Source organism: Periplaneta americana, chromosome 5, assembly GCF_040183065.1.
Source record: "Periplaneta americana isolate PAMFEO1 chromosome 5, P.americana_PAMFEO1_priV1, whole genome shotgun sequence".
In the NCBI taxonomy this organism is placed as follows: Eukaryota; Metazoa; Arthropoda; class Insecta; order Blattodea; family Blattidae; genus Periplaneta; species Periplaneta americana.
The window spans coordinates 164521135-164539492 of record NC_091121.1 but is presented as its reverse complement, the minus strand read 5'-3'; positions in this window follow the sequence as shown (position 1 = coordinate 164539492).

Here is an 18358-nt window from a genome sequence, read left to right as displayed (position 1 = left end):
AAATCCGAACCATGTAACTTTCCCCAACCAGGATTCCAACCCATGCCTGTTAACCTTTACTCCACAGCTGTGAACTTTGTTTATAATGTGAGACAGTGCACATGTATTGTTTTGTATGCAAAATCATTGTCTATTACTCAACTGGAACCCTATATCAGATTTTCGTGATTTTCTGTCATTTCCTTCAGGAAAATTCTGGGATAGTAATATGATATAAAATATTGCTTCCATGCAGTGGACGACACATTCTAAACAGTGGACACCGGCCATGCTCCTAAAGATGTCAAGAAGGACTTGGAAGCATTTGAATTTGTGTGTACAACAGTGGCGTAGCAAGAAATTTTGAGTAGGGGAAGCTAACTCAAGTTGTCTTTCATGCAATATGAGAAAACGTATTACAAAAATACAGTCTTAAAATAAATAGCAGTCAATGTCAAGTCAGCAGTCGAAGATTGGTTGGAACATTGTAAGTAACACCAATAAGGCATGACCTCAAATGATACGTAATAAAATATGATTTCACAGTTTACACATATCTCTTAACAAATAGACACGTATACGTATAACATTAGCTCACTCCCTGTCATACTTAGAGAAATCACAATATTAGTATCATTACGTAAGTATGCATCTGTCTTTTGGTTGTGTCCTTCATTGACAGCAAGGGAGTTGGTCATTTGTTTTTTAAATCACACTTTTGTTCGTAAGTCAGTTTTGATAATACAATTGTCCTAAAAAAATTCAAGTAAATTAGTGTCAGGAACTGTTATTTCGCTAATTATTTATTATATCAGCCACAATGCACACTAACACTTCAACTGAACACAACTGACGAAAAGGGATAACTCGGAAACTACTTATTTTAAATGTTAAAGCTAGCTTCTTTGCGAGCCTTGCGACTAGGGTAGCTTAGAAAGGGATGGAAATCTGCGGGGTGGATTACACAGAAGAAACCAGTCTGCTTGGAAGCTGGTGTGTGCAGGCTTCTTGTTTACTGCTGCATCACAAATCATCCTGAGCTGCCGCATCACAATATTTAACGCGTAAATATAAATTCTATTAAAATTAATAAATAATTTTCTCCATAAACTGCAGGTTTATTGTGAAATTATTATTAACTGGGGAAGCTAAGCTTTTTAGCTTACATTGACGCTACGCCATTGGTGTACAGCCTGATGGTAAACACACACACACACACACACACACATTTGACATTTAATTTGTAACTTAAGTAAATTTAATAATATTACCAATAATTATTTAAGAAATATTAGGAATAGGGTAACTTCGCAATCATCTGTATATTATTGTTACTTGAAATGTGTGTACAAAGGAAGTTGAGGTAGTCAATTGTTGTAAGCACAGTAGACAAAATGGTTACGAGTTCGGAATGCTAACATAAATCGTGAAGTTTCGGAGAGACCTTTCTTTTAAATTATTTTAAAAGTAAATGTCATTTGCTCATAATAATTAACATTTTAATGCTAATTTTCTTTGTTCCAAAATTGAGAAATTTGATTACAGGCATAAATAATTGACGGGATGAGAATGGTACAGTCCTAAGCCACAAAAACAAAACTTTACAGGAGAGCATACCGGTATTGAAAGTTTAGAGTCCAAAGCTATTAGGTACAGTATCATAATTTCTTCAGCTTGTATTTCTGTTATTTGTTGTGTAACATGTGTAAGAAATGAAGTCCACACCTGTGGAGTAATGGTCAGCGCGTCTGGCCGCGAAACCAGGTGGCCTGGGTTCGATTCCCGGTTGGGGCAAGTTACGTGGTTGAGATTTTTTCCGGGGTTTTCCCTCAACCCAATATGAGCAAATGCTGGGTAACTTTCGGTGCTGGACCCCGGACTCATTTCACAGGCATTATCACCTTCATCTCATTCAGACGCTAAATAACCAAAGATATTGATAAAGCATCGTAAAATAACCTACTAAAATAAAAGAAATGAACTCGCACAAAAACCGTTTTTGGCAAAAGTGTAGCTTTAGACTATCTCATTCTCACCCCTTCAATTTTAAGTATTGTCTGTTGTCTTGTTTCCATAGATACAGCATATTAGAAATAAATTTGAATATGGCTCCATTTCTACCTGGAGTAAACAAAATTAAAATAGTTGGACTAATTACAAAGACTCCATTTCATAGAGCTAAGCTATGTGCACAGGTACTAAAATTGCAAACAAGGGTGTAGAGTTTTGTAGGATAAAACACAAATTAATTACTTAGTGAATTCTGAATCTGTACTTGTAATTTCTGCCAAGAGCAACGCTTGAATTGAAAGATTTGACGAAATGGAACAGTTTTTCCATCACCAGATTGACATGAAACATAATACATTTTGGTACAAGGCGCGAGGTAGATAATTACAAAAAGAGAACTGATATTGTTTCATAAAAATGTTGTTAAAAACGCTAGATAAACGTAAATACCTGATAGTTTATAATGAATTCCATTCAATGTTAGTAACTAGTCTCAAGTTTCACTGTTATCTTTGTACACATTTCATCTGCTAATCATCGTCCTTTCAACATCCAGGACTGAACATATCTCTCGGAATAAAATTGGAGCAATGGCGATTCTACATTGGATATAAAGACCACAGTTGTCATTGTTTCAATTTTCATTGAATATCTTGTTGGAGTGAAAATACTGTACCGTTCTTAGTGTTGAAATTCCTTTAACATTCACTAATCGAAATGGAAATTACAGCAATGAACTTCAATGATAGTTTAAAAACTTCAAGACGAAATTGCTAACACAGTGATCTTATTCTGTCATTTCCGTATTAAAAATCAGCTTCACTATTGCCACATACTCCTCCCCCTATTGTATGGAAAATATTCAAAGCTATAGAAAGGAAGGGATATGAACTTAACACCCAACGTAAAATAATACTAAAATAATAATCATACAAAATTCTAAAAAGGCAAAACTCTTAAATCCATACCATATTCAAAAATAGGCTAACGGTAATAAATAATAAGTAATATTGGCCTAAATATATGAAAAATAAGAATATTTCACAGGTAATTATGAACTTATTTTTCACTGTAATGTTATATCAGACAACGCCTTTATTGACGAAGAAATATCAGAACTACACAGTTCTGTTACAGGAAAACATGATATTCGTAATAATATGATTAAGTTATAAATAAGATTGTACATGAAATATTTCATTTCTTCAATAATATAACTGTAAAACATGCTTTTATCCGAAAACGTGGAAAAAATGAAATTTTATTTTCAGTACTTAAATCTTGTAGAACTTCAGTAATCTGACATTTCAGATAATCCATATTATGAAAAAAGTTCTCAAATTTCTAAACTTAAAATAAGTAGGCCTAAAGAAGAAAAAATACAATAATTTCGAACGAAAAATGGTTTACTATGCTCCATTAGTCGCTTGCTCAAATGCAACATTACGGTCTCGTGGATCACAGTTGTGATTCATATTCTAAGTTATTTTTTACACATAATTTCTGGTTAATTATTAATGATTACACATTAACAGAGTCTGATTATATTCATTCCTTAAAATTCACAAAGCAATTGTTTGTCCAATTATATATTATTTTAAAAAATAAATATATTCCAAAAAAATAAATGCTGTAAAAACATAAATTTAGAGACTGGGAACATCTGCTGCGCAGCATAATCGTGATCCAAGAATGCACCAACTTAATTACGCGCCAAGAAAACACTTCCTTAACATTTTTCAATTACAACAACTAGCTGAGAGGATAGACAAATCGATGGCCCAGAACCAGACTGTTCCAAGTCCATTTTACTATTTTTTTTTTTTCAGGAGAGCTATTTTAAGCTCCTGACATTCAAAGCTTCATGAAACAATTTGGAATAGCTTCACAGCAACCTTATGGAGAGGAATATTTACAATTTTGTTCGATTCATATATGCAGACAAGAACTGGAACACAATGAAACACAGATTTCTTTCTTATAAAAAGTTGGACTTAGAACAGTCTGGTTCTCAGCCATCGAAATATAAGAACGAAAGGTTCCCAGATGAAAAATACAATAAATCTGCCATCTCGGATCACCAATGATAAATTAAGTAATGGATCACTATTGTGATCCACGCGACCACTGGAGGGTTAAGAAATTAAAATCCACCACTGTCTTTAAGAAACGAAATTATAGTAATCATGAGAAAAAAAGAGTTTGTCAATATTATTTAAAAAAAAAACAGTTTTCATTGTTCTTTGGTTACCTAAAGGTAAGTTCATTACAAACATCAACTCATCACCTGCCCTTCGACATTATAAAAGCAGTTGGTTTTCTCTGACTTTAGTGATGAGTGATGTGAATCTTCACAAAAATAAATCGCGTATTACACTAGCTCCTCAAGAACATACCCATGTTCCAGTAATGATTTCGGATAACTCGAAATTTTTCTAAACCAAATAGGTCACAATCACGGCTTCAATTAGTTCGCATTCACGGGGTTCTACCATTAAAGTCGAAGTGGCAATACACAGCATAGCTGCACACAATCCCATACACCACGCGACTGGTGAAGTGTAGAAAACAAGCTTATATTTTTCAAAGACGATTTTGAAAATATTCTCCAGTTGCTGTGAGACAGGCATTGTAGTGTCTAAACACATTTTGGTTCTCACATTGCAGTTCAACTTCCCAAATGTTGGCTATTTCTTGTATGTTGTTCTGCAATTCATCCAATGTTGTGGATTTGATTTATAGACCCTGTCTTTTAAACTGCCTCATAAGTAAAAATCGCAGGGCCTTAAGTCTGGGGATCGAACAGGCCACAACCCTACACTAATCACCCTCTCATCGAACACATCAGAAATTGCATGCAGTGAAGTTAGAGCTGTATGGGCTAGAGCTCCGTCTTGCTGAAACACACCATACATTCGTCCTTCTTCGGTTAATTGAAAAAATTGATCCAAAAGTAGGATTTTGTATTGATCAGCTTTAATTGTTCCATGAAAAGAAAATAGGCCCAATTATTCATTTTGCACTTAATGCACACCATATTGACCTGAGATAATGTAATGGACTTTCATGAATAAGTTGTAGTTTATCTACTGACCAGTACCGATTATTTTGAGTGTTAACTCGTTCGTGCAAGTAAAACCACACCTCATCACTAAAAATCACAAGTTGTGGGCCTAAATGGCTGTCATGTACAAATTGAATATACCAATTGCGAAAATTTCATTTACACATTAGTGTTGGTATATGTATTGGAGATACGCAAATTTCAAATCTTGGTAAATTCGTGTCACAGCTATTTATTGCAGTATGTAGACCTACAAATTACATTTCGTTACATGAAATTTACACTGTTCTATTCTATTCTATTTACACATCTCCTGGACTGTAACACCGAGTACAGGACTCCACTATGTGAAGTGATCAAAAAACCCTGTAGCTACAGAGAATTTATAGATTTGTTAAACTTCATCTTTAAAAGACTGTAGAGCTATTTTTCATCATTATCTGTTTACATAAAATAAGTAGTATATATACGTAGTATACTGTATAACGAAAATAAAACCCTAGCATACCGCTTGGTAAATAAGGTTCTTTTGCACGGATATTTAATAATTAATAATATTTTATTTTTCTGCAATAAATTTGACAAATTTAATGTTAATATGTGTGCTTTATAAAATTATAATTATGTGTTCTTTCAAGTACCACTGTTTATTTTAATGTAAAGCTTTCATAATTCACAAATTAAGCTCTCTTAGTTGCTGTGATTTTTAAAACTGATGTGTAATATTCTAGAAGCTACACAACCACTTCCCACAAAGGTTTAATTTGCCGGAGATACGAGGAATGTTGGAGTTTGATTGGGATGAGTACATTTTAACCCAAAGAAGGGTATGTGTTTACTTTAATTTCTGATAATATATTACGCATCTTAATTATCTGTAGTAACACATTACGGTACTGGTACGTTTCATTTTGTTAACAGTAGTTTCTTGCAAAAATGTAAATATAGTAAATTTTAGAGATCACATTAGATGTTTGTCTTATTTTTTTTTTACTGAAATATCAATAAAAAAAAAAAAAGCAAATACAGTTGTACTTACGATTATAACAATTTATCCATGTTGAATCTTTCGTACACTACTTTTAACACTTGAATATAAATAATTGATTAATTCGCTGACCACACATACAATAACATAAATACAGACATGGAAATCCTACATATACAACCCAAAAATAAAAAACTCAACACACTAGAACAATATGAAATATACAGACACACTAAAACACATCCTAATCAAATTCTCAACACACAGATCAATTTCAGAACACACACACTATTTGACACAACTCTTCATCACACGAACGCACCCACACAACAGGCAGCGAAGTTGAGATAGCGCCGAGATCTAGTAGGCTCTGAGGATGGTGTCAAGTAACACCGAAACAGCTGTAAGCCACTCATGCTTACATAATTAACACGAGTAAGATCGCCATTTAATCAATTATTTATAACAATTTACATCTTTTAAAAATGGTTGCCATGCTTGTCATTGGATCCAATTGTCGCAGGTTCAAATCTGGCCAATATCAATGGTAATAAAAATCCACGGCATGACTTCCTGCAAAAAGGAAATGAAATTAGGATTCCTGTGCAGTAGATTTGCTACAACCGGCCTATTCTCTTGGCTGTTCAATTTGGAAGTAGCACAATGAGCTCATAATACTGACCTAATTGCGCCTCTAATTTTACTCGGCTTCATATTTTTAAAACAAGGCTTTCAAGCTTGGACTCACATGTTACTTTCTGACTTTGATGAATTATGTTAAATATAACTTTGTTTTTCTTATTAGCAATCTTATTCGTCTAACTGGCTTTTTTTTCTTCTTCTTCAGATTTCTGGGTATGACATAATTGGGCTCAATTAAATTGTTCATGAATAATTGAATCGATTATTATTGAAAGGTCACATGTCCACCTTTTTGACAAATTGAGTTATGACCACCTTCATATTCTTCTTAGTGTAGCTCACCGTTCACTGAAGAAAAGGCACAAGTATGTGCACTCTACCGAATGTAATAATTATTGAATAAATGTACTTCCCCTAGGGTAGCTTCCATTTGAAAATAAAAATCGTAAATAGTGATAACGCAAATGTTTATTTTTATTTTATTTATTTAGTATATGCTGTGTCTTTTGGCAACCCTTACTGAAGGGCAGCTATCCTTGTGGGATTTATATATATAAAGAAGTTTCCGTTTATTATTGAAAGGGCACGTGTCCAGGACATGTGACCTATCAGTGACAAACTTTCTTATTTTCCCATCATTCTTTGCATGATGTACAATATAAAATCTAATGATTCCATTCTTTGTTTACAACGGTTACAAAATGGCGCGCAGTTGAATCATTAGAAAAACGAGTGCCAAAAGATCAGAAAATATACTTTCAAATTTTACAATATTCAGTGATGGTTTTTGATGCTAAGTCCCCAGTTATAATGGTTGCATATGAATATATTGATGAAATAATGATACACACATTCAAGTTACTGCAGAGAACTAATGGGATGTCTCCTAATTAGTTGAAATTAGTTGAAAGTAAATCACATTATGGAAAAGTTTCAATACGTAAGAAGAAAGTTGAAGATGTCAGCAAAGTTATGCAGTATGTACTTTCTGAATATCTTCAATTTTATGAAGAAATTCTCCAGTGGCCGATAGAAGGAAAAACAATGAAGATGACTGAAAACTTTAGAGGAAGCGTTTAATGAAGAAACTTAAGAGCTTTTATGCTTTTAAAACGCTTTATTTCAGAAATAAGAGATATTGCCTTAGCAAAATAATGTACTTAACAGTTAAATTCTTAAATATTTGTTAGTCAATAATAATTCAAACACATTTAAGGACATAAAAATTCATTTCATTATGTTTTACTTACTGTTTATTATTAAAAGGGCACAAGTTCATCATAAATATTATGTTTTTACAGTTAAGTTTTAGTGATGTTGCCATTAGTTATGTATGTAAATGTTGTTGTTGTTTTCTAATGCCAGGCGTTTGACAATAAAGTCATTTGACCTCTTGCATTCCAATATTTTTCAAAGATATTATCATGACCAGCCACTGAAGCACAGATTTTGAGGTGTTCCGAATCCATTTCTTGGTTTGAGTTGCACAATGGACAGTTAGGTGTTTGGTGTTTGGCCAAACAATCATGGCCTGTTGCCAATCTAAATGCAGCTACAGACGATTTTCGTGGTAAATCGGAAATTAACTGTGGATTTTGATGCAGAGAGTTCCATTTTTTCCCATGGGATTGTGTTATCAAATTTTGTTTGTTGAAGTCTAAGCATGTAGATTTAATAAATCTTTTCACAGAGTAATACGTAGATTTAGTAACAGGTCTGTAAGTAGCAGTGCTGCCCTTCTTTGCTAAAGCATCCGCATTCTCGTTTCCCAGGATTCCACAATGGGATGGTGTCCATTGGAATACAATTCTTTTATTGAGTGATATTAATTGAGAGAGCATTTTAGTTATTTCTGCTGTTTGAGATGAAGGTGTGTGTTTAGAGACTATTGATAGAATAGCTGCTTTGGAGTCTGACAATATAACTGCATTTTTAAATTTACTGATGTGGCATAGAAGATTCCTGAGACTTTCACTTATTGCAATGATTTCTCCATCAAAACTTGTTGTTCCATACCCAAGAGATCTATAAAGTGAGAAGAGACAGCACGTAACACCTGCACCGGCACCTTGTTCTCTGGAGATCAAGGATCCGTCAGTGTATAAATGAAGCCAGTTTTGTGGAAGGTATCTAATATTAATTGTCTCTAAAGACAATTGTTTTAGTATTTCAGTGTCTACTTCTGATTTCAGTATTTCTTCTGTTAAATTTAGATTATATTCCATATTTAATAGAGTTAAAGGGTTTGGTTTATTTTGTAGGTTTTCTTTTAAAATGTATGTAAATGTAACTTTGCACCTTTGTCGTCGAATAAAAAATATCTTATTACACTACAAAGTACCATTAGCAAAATAAACAGTTTTTTGCTTCTCCTGTAAAATTGACAAAAGTGGACATGTGCCCTTTCAAAAATAATCGGTTCAATTAAATACAAGTAAATAGTAATGACTTCACAGTTCTAAATTTTCTACTACATAAATGAGAGTAATTAATAATATTCAAAAGTGTCATATATCTCAGAGACATTATTATGACGTGAGGCGAGAAAATGGTGGGTGACTCATGGCCCATTGCTAGTGTAGTTTCTGGCGAGTGCATAACCATTTCTCCAGCACGTCTACAACACATAACAGTATGTGTGTAGTCATTATTACAATGAACTTATTTTTCGTATTTATTGTTCTTTATTATTAGCTCTATGGAGGACAGTTATGGGCATTAATGCGTCCTGTAGCTATATACGTTAATAATTCATTTATTGGAAGTGATGAAGATTTCCTGGACGAACTACTGGATGAATATAAATTTTATCTTCCAACTGCAGATATCTTCTATAGAAAGACACTTTACTTAGAATATGTGAATTTTTTAAAAAAGTCAAAGGTAAGTTACAGTAAATTCTATGAAAAATATTGTAGGCCTATATAAAAAGTTAACGATCACATCAATACTAAATTGTGTTGCAGTTCTATTCAATATTTTTGGTTTACTAACAAAGATTTTAAGTTAAATCAATTTCTGAATAATGCTTCATGTTAAACCTGTTTTGAACTCATATAATTTATATTTACTTACTTGCTTTTAAGGAACCTGGAGGTTCATTGCCGCCCTCACATAAGCCCGCCATTGGCCCCTATCCTGAGCAAGATTAATCCAGTCTCTATCATCATATCCCACCTCTCTCAAATCCATTTTAATATTATCTTCCCATCTACGTCTCGGTCTCCCTAAAGGTCTTTTTCCCTCCGGCTTCCCAACTAACACTCTATATGCATTTCTGAATTCGCCCATACGTGCTACATGCCCTGCCCATCTCAAACGTCTGGATTTAATGTTCCTAATTATGTCAGGTGAAGACTACAATGCGTGCAATTCTGTGTTGTGTAACTTTCTCCATTCTCCTTTAACGTCATCCTTCTTAGCCCCAAATATTTTCCTAAGCACCTTATTCTCAAACACCCTTAACCTATGTTCCTCTCTCAAAGTGAGAGTCCAAGTTTCACAACCGTAAAGAACAACTGGTAATATAACTGTTTTTTTGTAAATTCTAACTTTCAGATTTTTTGACAGCAGACTGGATGATAAAAGCTTCTCAACGGAATAATAACACGCATTTCCCATATTTATTCTGTGTTTAATTTCCTCCCGAGTATCATTTATATTTGTTACTGTTGCTTCAAGATATTTGAACTTCTCCACCTCTTCGAAAGATAAATTTCCAATTTTTATATTTCCATTTCGTACAATATTCTCGTCACGAGTCATAATCATATACTTTGTCTTTTCGGGATTTACTTCCAAACCTATCTCTTTACTTGCTTCCAGTAAAATTCCGTGTTTTCCTTTATCATTTGTGGATTTTCTCCTAACATATTCACGTCATCCGCATAGACAAGCAGCTGATGTAACCCGTTCAATTCCAAACCCTCTCTGTTATCCTGAACTTTCCTAATGGCATACTCTAGAGCAAAGTTAAAAAGTAAAGGTGATAGTGTATCTCCTTGCTTTAGCCCACAGTGAATTGGAAATGCATCTGACAGAAACCGACCTATACGAACTCTGCTGTACGTTTCACTGAGACACATTTTAATTAATCGAACTAGTTTCTTCGGAATACCAAATTCAATAAGAATATCATATAAAACTTCTCTCTTAACCGAGTCATATGCCTTTTTGAAATCTATGAATAACTGATGCACTGTACCCTTATACTCCCATTTTTTCTCCATTATCTGTCGAATACAAAATACCTGGTCAATAGTTGATCTATTACGCCTAAAACCACACTGATGATCCCCAATAATTTCATCTACATATGGAGTTAGTCTTCTCAAAACAATATTGGACAAAATTTTGTACGACGTCAACAAAAGTGATATTCCTCGAAAGTTACTACAGATAGTCTTGTCCCCCTTCTTAAAGATAGGTACGATTATGGACTCCTTCCATTGTTCTGGTACAATTTCCTTTTCCCAAATAGCAAGTACAAGCTTATAAATTTCGTTAGATAATGCGCTTCCACCCGCTTGTATTAATTCTGCTGGAATTTGATCGATACCTGAAGACTTATAATTTTCCAGATTTTCTATCGCAATTTCGACTTCAGAAAGCATATGATTTATATTATCATTTAAATTCAGAGTCTCTACGAAGTCAATGAAGTAAATGACGAATATAAAATTAGTAGAGATGAAATGGGAGGGGAAGATGTTTTGATAGAACTTGACCATGACACAGACATATAAAACAATATTTCTGATGAAGTGATTTGTTCGAATAATTTATTACATGCTGACAGTGACTTTATTTTAGGTAAATATAAAATGAAAACTGGACGAATATACCGCTGAATGAAAAAATCAGAACTAGAAGTTGCAACTTTGTTTCTCATATTCGTACAGTACATTGATCATTTCTTCTTGCTCAATAAATATTGCATTTAGGTTATCTAAATACAGTTCGCTATTTCCAAGTCTCATGTAAGCTTGGGTAAGCTGTAACAAAATTTTTGATACATATGTTAAAGGTGGCATGTGACCATTTGTGTTACAAAATTTAGCGTGCCTCACTAAGCATTAAACTAACAAACTTTGTTGTAAAGAAACAAAATTTAAATTTAATGAATGCAAATGTAACTTCAATTTGAGTTTTGCTTAGTGATGTTCAAACATATTATAAATGAGTAGGTAGGTCAGTGTTATCTAATATTAATTTTCTCTTGCAGTACCATATTATTTCAAGCTACCATTGATCTGCATTTATATTACTTTTATTGCAAGACATGCAGGTATTGGTACTTAATTTTATTTTTTAATCTGATAAAAACATAGAACAAACATACATACTCAACAATGACCACAACAAGTATGCAGACAACATAATATACTGGCACAGATATGTAGACGATATACTCATACTATACAAAGGAAACAAAAGACAAATACACAAACTACACCAATACATAAACAAATTACACCCAAAACTTCAATACACACTAGAACTTGAAAACAACAATTCCATAAATTTCCTAGACATCACCATAACAAAAATCGACAACAAACACACCTTCAAAATATACAGAAAACCAACCACCACCACCACACACATACACAACACATCTAACCACCCCATACAACACAAACATGCTGCATTCAGGACAATGGTACACAGATTACTCAACATACCCATGAGCCAACAGCACTACAATGAAGAAGTGAACACAATCAAATACATAGCACAAGAAAACAGTTACAATCCAAACATAATAGACAACATCATAAGGAAGACAAAACAAAAACTTAACAAACACAAAAATACACAAAACACAACACAAACACAAGAACACAAGAAATACATCACACTAACAAATGAAAACAAAAGCACACATAAGATCGCTTCTTCATTCAGAAAACAGAAATAGAACATAACATACAGAACAGAAAACACATTACAAAGACATCTCAACACACAAAAAACACAAACAAATAAATACGACCACACAGGTGTATACAAACTCACATGTAATAGTTGCGACAAGTTCTACATAGGACAGACAGGCAGAACATTCCAAACACGCTACAAAGAACATATTAAAGCTATAACCAGAGGACACAATACATCTACATACGCTGATCACATAACCAATACTAACCATACATACAATAACATAAATACGGACATGGAAATCCTACACACACAACCCAAGAACCAAAAACTCAACACACTAGAACAATACGAAATATACAAACACACTAAAACACACCCCGATCAAATCCTCAACACACAGATCAATTTCAGTACACACACACTATTCGACTCCACACTCCAACACCTTCCAACAATAAAACACGCCCTCCTAACAGGCAGAGAAGTTCGAGATGACGCCGCGATCTAGTAGGCTCTGATGATGGTGCGTGAAGCACTGAAACAGCTGTAAGCCTGACAAATATTACATATTTAACACGAGTAAGTCCACTAGTTCATCGATTAATGATAAAATATTTTCTTATTCCTATGTTTCAGAGGGTTTATTGCTACATGGACATTAAAATAGATGACACATATGTTGGAACCTTAATTTTTCAGGTACAAGTAACTTTTTTAATACCGAAAATATAAAAGATTCTTGGGACATATAATTAAGAATACTGATTACTTAAAGATATGAATAGTCCATATGCAAGACATGTTATGCTCAAAATACAAATAAAGTTCATATCAAAGAATGTAAAAAGTAGGCTTTTCATAATATTGCTTTCTCAAACCGGAACACTATTGGCAAAGTACGTTGCCTCGCAATTTAAAAATATATATATATATATATATATATATATATATATATATATATATATATGTGTGTGAACTTTGGAGAATCACATCATCAGCAAACATCTTTTAAATTTAATTTAATATAAAATATTGCTGATTAAGTCAAATTAACTTATACTGATATAAACTGTGGAGTCCCGGCCTCACAAGACACTCATATAAGTGTGCTCCTTGTATGACGACATATTAATATAATATAAGGCCACAAAGTGTAAAAACCAAAGGTGAAAGATTGATGGGTTTGAAATGAATGGGGCGGTCTAATGCTTATCTTACAATGTAGTATTTATATGTTACATTTTATTGATGAACTTCGTCACTTCTCGAAAAACTGTTAACATACGTCCATGTCAAGCTGTTATCTAATATTAACATCATTGTACTACAATTTGATTGCTAACGCCAAAAAACTTTGCAACACTTGATACAGCGAAACAATCCACCACACAACACAACAATCCAATTGTGTTTAACTTGTTTTATCAGAACATGTAAACAAAATGAACGACATACCAGGGGCATATTTTGCGGGCTACCGGCGGTAGCCCAAGGAAATTACAAAAGAAAAAGTTTATAATATAACATAATGTAATAATTTTGTATTATTAGTTTTACCATAGTAATTAAAATTAAAGTAATTGTTAGATATATTTTGTGTAATAATAGGGTCAGCGGTAGCCCAAACCCTTTAACCAGTATACGCCACTGCGACATACACGACATCCATCTTATAAGAATTATATCAAGTGTCATCTGTTAACGTTTTTAATGTTAATGTTTTATAGATCTGTTTTAATTTATTTCATTTAACTAGTGTTTTGTGTTTTAACATATTAAGAAGTGACATTGTACAATCAACAGCTGATTGTGGACACAGTAATCACAAGTTAGCCTTACAAATAGTGTAATTATGATTTCGTTGTTTGTTAGATATGCATTGCATTTAACCAAAGTGGCATAATATTAAGTATGTATTTACGACAACTTTTAAGATATGAAGATGGCATAAATATGCCGAAAACGTTCATCAATAAAATGCAACATATAAATACTGCATTGTAAGATAACCATTAAAAGGCCCCATTCATTTCAAACCCAAAAAAAAAAAAAAAAAGAGTTATAAATTGAATCTCGGGTAGCTCAGCAGTAGAGCACCCAGTGCATAGAACTAGAGGTCCTGGGTTAATCTCAGTTCATTATTCATATTTTGAAGTTTTCAGTGAACTATTTAATTATCTTGAAGCTTGAAGGTTCAGAAGGAAAAGTTTAAAACAGAAATAATGACACTTCTCCTTATTCGTACCTTCTACACAACTAATAACTAATGAATTTATGTTTATTCTTGTAAATTAAATTAATCTATTACTTAATATGTTGTTATGTAGGCCTATTGTATATTTTTATAATCTTTTATTTGTTCAGCATCACAAAAGCTGCAATGCTGATGTAAGATCTATGAAATGTAATAAATGAAATGAAAGAATTAAATGGCTGTTTGATAGCATTCCATAGTCTGCCTATGACTGCCTTTAAGTAATACAATAAAGAAGCTTCAAATAAACTTCTCATTTCAGCTTTATTCTGACCTGCTGCCAGAAACATGTGAAAATTTCCGTTCCTTATGTACTGGAGAAATGGGGGAAAATAATGGAATTAAGTTAAGTTACAAAGGCTCACAAATCCATCGCATTGTGAAAACATGTTGGATACAGGGTGGTGGTAAGCATACAGAGATGAAAATTTGTTAATAATAATAATAATAGTTTTATTTTCTCTGGCAGAGTTAAGGCCATCAGGCCTTCTCTTCCACTCAACCAGGATCAAATCACATACAGAAAAATACATACCGGTTTACAAATATTAACAAAATAATAAACATAATTAAGTAAAAAAGAGAGATTGAATACATATACACAATCAGTATTAATGTTAAAATAACACTAATAAAATATAGGCATATAATAAAAAAAGAGACTGAATACATAATCACAAACAGGAAAATACATTCTAGTATACAGTATTAACTAAAAAAAAAAAAAAAAAAAAAAAAAAAAGAAGAATTAATAATTAATACATATGAATATAATCTCACAACTAAAGGAATAGTACAATTGAGGACCATTTTTGCAAAACTTGCTAACTGCAAAATTGGTAAAAATTGATATTTTGATGGATTCGTTAATAAAAGGCAGGCCTCTACATGATGTTATAGGCGTCTTAGTAAAATTTTATTATTTCTCTTCACTGTAGTGTATCAAAGTGTGATCGCTTTTCCAAAACTTGCTTTCTGCTATGTGAGAGTTACAGCAAAATTTTGCTTACTACAGTGTTTTGTCTCTCCTGTAAAATTTAGTTTTTTCAGTTAACAAGTTTTGCAAAAACGGTCCTCAATTAGTATGATCAGCACAGCACGTGTTACATTGAGACAATGACAATTAGTGTTAATGGAAAAATAAAGTAATGACTGTGTAAAATAATAATAATAATAATAATAATAATAATAATAATAATAATAATAATAATAATAATAATAATGATAATAATAATGATAATAATAATAATAATAATAATAATAATAATAATAATAATAAATAAAAATTATACCTATAATTATAGGTGTGTCATGTCGTTTGTGATATATATATATATATATATATTTACTGCGGTAATTAACATTGTAACATCTTTACTGTGTTAATATGAGGAATTTTACCTGACTGACTAGTTTTGAAGTGATATTCTTCATTATCCGAAGCCTAGTGAAAATCCCACGCTATCTTCTGGCTTCCTGTTGTGGTGGGGTGTGATGATGATTGTGTCGAAAAAGGTGTGTGTTTTTAAATTGAGTTGAGTGTTCAGGGTGTGCTGGGAGTGTGTTTTTGTATGTTTGTAAATTTCATATTGTTCTACAGTGTCAAGTTTCTGGTTTTTTGACTGGATGTGTAGTATTTTCATGTCAGTGTCTATGTTGCTGTAGTTGTGATTGGAATTTGTGATGTGTTCTGCGTAGGTTGAATTGTTGTGTAGTTTGGTTATGGCTGTAATAATATGTTCCTTCTAACCTTTTTAAATGATCTTCCAGTCTGTCCAATGTAGAAGTCGTTGCAACTATTGCATGATAGTTTGTATACACCGTTAAGTTGTATTTATTTGTGTGTCTTGTCTGTGTGTTAAGATGTTTTTTAGTGTGTTTTGTGTTCTGTATGTTAGTTTCTTGAAAGATGATGCAATCACAGTCTAGTATATACAGTCACGAAGCTCAATACGTAGTAAATATGCATACATAGATAGTTGCTCACCACTAGGATCGCTAATATCACCTCATTACAGACAATGCGAAATAGTACCGGCACAGTCTATTGTTTCTAGCAACCTCAAAACTCGAGCTTCGTGACTGTATATAGTAGACTGTGATGCGATCTTGTACCGGTATGTGTTCTTCTTTCTGTATGTTAGTGTGATGTATTTGTTTTGTTCTTGTGTTTGTTTTGCGTTTTCTTGTTTATGTTTAGTTGTCTTTAATGTTGGGGTTGTATCCATGTATTTGATAGTGTGTATTTCTTCGTTAAAATCTTGTTGGCTAATAGGAAAGTTGACGAGTCTGTGTATCATGAATCTGAATCTGTGTGTTTGTGTAGTGTGAGGTGATTGGAGGTGTTGTGTATGTGTGTTACAGTGCAAGTGTGTTTCCTGTATGTTTTGAACATATGTTTATGTCTGTTTCTGTTATTGTGGTATCTAAGAAATTTATGGATTTGTTGTTTTCTGTTTCTAGTGTGTAGTGTACGGTAGTTTTGGGTGTATTTTGTTAATTTGTTTGTGTGTATATTTTTTATCCTCGCAGATATTGAAAACAAGACTGGAGGTGGAGGCGTAGCTATCCTGTCCCCCACATTTCCTGATGAAGGTTACTGTATTAGACATGACAGACGTGGTGTTCTGTCAATGGCCAATGATGGGAAACATTCTAATGCATCACAGTTTTTCATTACATTGCAGGCCATGCCTTGGATGGATTACTATTATGTAGCTTTTGGGTAAGATAATCTATTGTGGCTTGTGAAATTCAGTTATAAAGGGATATCATGAAGAATCAAATTGTCAATTAAAATTTCGGAATATGTATGATAAGAATTTCTTGTGTTAAATTTTAACGTACCTTGTTAACATGTTTCGACCTATTTTGGGGGATCTTCAGAACTGGTCGTTGTTGGTCTTGGAGCCTCTTGTTTCCTGTGTGGGTGTGTTCTTAGTGTAGAGTCAAAGAGTGTATGTGTTTTGAAATTGAGTTGTGTGTTGAGAATATCGTTGGCTCTACACTACGAACGCACCCACACAGAAAACAAGAGGCGTCAAGACCAACAACGACCACTTCTGAAGATGACCCAAAATAGGTCGAAACATGTTAACAAGGTACATTAAAATTTAACACAAGAAAGTCTTATCATACATATTCCGAAGTGACACAGTGTTAAAAGTTGTGTAATCAAGATGTACAATTAAAATTGTTGAAATATTGAAATGGCAAATCATGCATAGTGATATACACTTATTGTGCTTATTTTAATTGATGAATTCATAGCCACATACGAATACTCTACATACAGTACATACATACTCACTCTCAAAGAAACTATAATCATTTGAATTGGCACTTCATATTCAATGTGAGTAGATTCTCAGATTCCTTCAAGGCATGCGCCTAGATTAGACGGCAGTTTGGAAGGCGGTCAGCTGCTATATGCACCGTAGCAGTTCTGGTATGTGATGTCACAAGCTTGTACAGTAAAACCAATTGGAATCAGTGTAACTAGTACTTCCCGAGTTCGTTTGTTCACGTGTGAGTG